This window comes from Jatropha curcas, chromosome 4 (genome assembly GCF_041381405.1).
Source record: "Jatropha curcas cultivar XTBG-Jc1 chromosome 4, XTBG_Jcur_1.0, whole genome shotgun sequence".
NCBI classification, from domain to species: Eukaryota; Viridiplantae; Streptophyta; class Magnoliopsida; order Malpighiales; family Euphorbiaceae; genus Jatropha; species Jatropha curcas.
Genome location: NC_143154.1, coordinates 545291 through 547627, shown reverse-complemented (window position 1 = coordinate 547627; position 2337 = coordinate 545291). Strand labels below are relative to the sequence as shown.

The 2337-nt window shown below is 36.6% G+C and overlaps 1 long non-coding RNA gene across 1 annotated transcript; it reads right to left on the bottom strand.

Moving 5' to 3' along the window:
* LOC149496596 (uncharacterized) lies at nt 1-2054 on the bottom strand. The gene is made up of 2 exons (XR_016320570.1): nt 2004-2054; nt 1-315 (listed from the first exon to the last, which is right to left on the bottom strand). It is a non-coding gene; the product is annotated as an uncharacterized LOC149496596 (long non-coding RNA).
* Between the last annotated feature and the right edge of the window lie 283 nt (nt 2055-2337).

Here is a 2337-nt window from a genome sequence, read left to right as displayed (position 1 = left end):
TTACAAAAAAATAAACCTCAAGATTTTATTACATCTCGGCCCAAATTTATCTTCTACAAAATTCCACAGTTCGGGCCAATTTACAATACATCACATTTCTAGTATAGGCTCACAGAATCATTTCGTCTACGATAATACACGACTAAATGTAAGTAAATTCTACAACTGCGGAGTCACTAACTGTTTGACATACAAAGCCTTTTTTTTTTTTACATACAGTTACATAGTAAAATAATTATGGAACTAGGGAAAATTTCTTTAGTGCCCTGCGTCGAAGAAACGTAACCTAAATCGAATTAAAGAGAAACTTACTTCCTGAAAAATTAAACAAGACATGTGAGTTTTCTAAAGAGTAATAATTATTACACAACACACACAGTCACACAAATGTGTAAACATATCAATCTAGTCATCCGACTAGTTATATGCTCACGCAGCCAGTCACACAAATGGCATGTCACCAGCACTCACAAACAATTTCACCTTCAAATAATCACATCACGTGGAAATTGGTCAGTGGAGTCACCGAACCCCCGATGAGCCGTCCTCCCACATGGCTCATCCTCTCACATGTGCACCAGGGAGCCGATCCCCCATACTGGCCGACCGGTCTAATCCTCACTTGACCAGCCCTCTCATTGTTTTTCTATCCTCTCTTTTCTTTTTCATACCAACAGGAGGCAACCCGGTGGTCTCCATCCAATCTAGATCATCAAGCGCTCACAACAGGAGGCCACCCTGCGGGCTGCGATCAAATCTAGACTGTCCGGTGCGCAACGACGAGAAGCCAACCCGTGGTTAACAGTAACGGTAATTGTAGGTGCACACGGGGGCGCCGATCTCCCATTTACTCGGCTAACAGAAACAGAATCAGGATCCACATAACAGAATCAGAATATAACAGAAATCAAAATCAGGATCCGTATAACAGAAACAGTCTCACAAACCCTTGGTGACCCACTTCATCCCCATTCCACACAAACAAAGCATGGCATTATCACAACACAATTAATCAAACATTGCAATTAAATGCGGACATATTGATCAGTTGAATATCGTAATGCAATGCAACATTAGACATCCATTCTCAATTGCAATTAAATAAGTAAATAAATAAATAAAAATTAACAATAAACAACAATGATGAAATAAATAAATAATTGAATAATTAAATGAATAATCATGATCATAATAAAATAGTCAGAGCACTTTATTTATTAAATAACAAGTTATAGAAATAATCTAAATAAACTTATTAATTATGTTGTTAATTAAAATTTAGTCTAATTTCTATCAAAATTTCGGCAGCATCTCCCCTAAAAATAAGACTATCTACCTGTTTAAATATCACAATAATATTATATATTTATCAATCAATACACACAGCCCATCCATCGGGCAATTCAAATCAACCCATCCCGTCTGCCATAATTTTATTTTTTCAATCATTCGATCAATCATCTCAGACAGCCAATCAGCTTCAAGCTACAGATATCATCCATCACACTTACATATACACTCTCAATAATTCCAAATCAACTAATTAACAATTTATATTAACCTCTAAGCGTGATTCAATAATATTGTTAATTGCCCCTATAACTATTTACTTGAATTTATAACTTCTCCTAACGATATTTATTAAAATTCCTAAATTGACTTACATAAATATTAGCTAGGAATTCTCATCTCATTATTAAACCTCCTAATTATAATTATAGCGCATGTAATTTATTTGTCAATGTTCTAAACCAATTTGCTATTACGTTATTCTAAAGAACCTAAACCAGTTAACTGATCATATTCCCTATCGCAATTACCACATACTAACCAATCTAATCTATTTACAAAGGACTATAAATGTTCTATATATTTTTAAGCTATTTCTATACCTAATTTCTTATTATTCAACTTAATCTATTTAATTACTGAATTAAATTCATTAATCAATTAATTATTTTTACATATATAAAAAAAATTGAGAGTTTAGTCTTAGAGCGTACCAATTGAGAATCGGGCGACGATTCCGGGATCAGCGTGAAGGGAAGAAAATTATGTCTATCGAGGCCTCACCGGAGTGTCGCCGGCCGGTCACTGGACCGCCGCTGCCGCCGCCGTGCACGGTGGCCGGAAAAGTTAAACCGCCCAGAAAATTTCAAGGTCACCACCACCCGACTCCAATTTTTGTGAGGAATCCAAATCTGCTATCAATTTATTGAGCCAGTGGCTCGTTTGGCCGGATCGAGCTCCACAGCCACCTTCAAGCCGCCGTCCATGGTGGTTCCTCAAAATTCAAGCAAAATCACACATTGGTGGAGGGAAAATGTCCATGGGGAG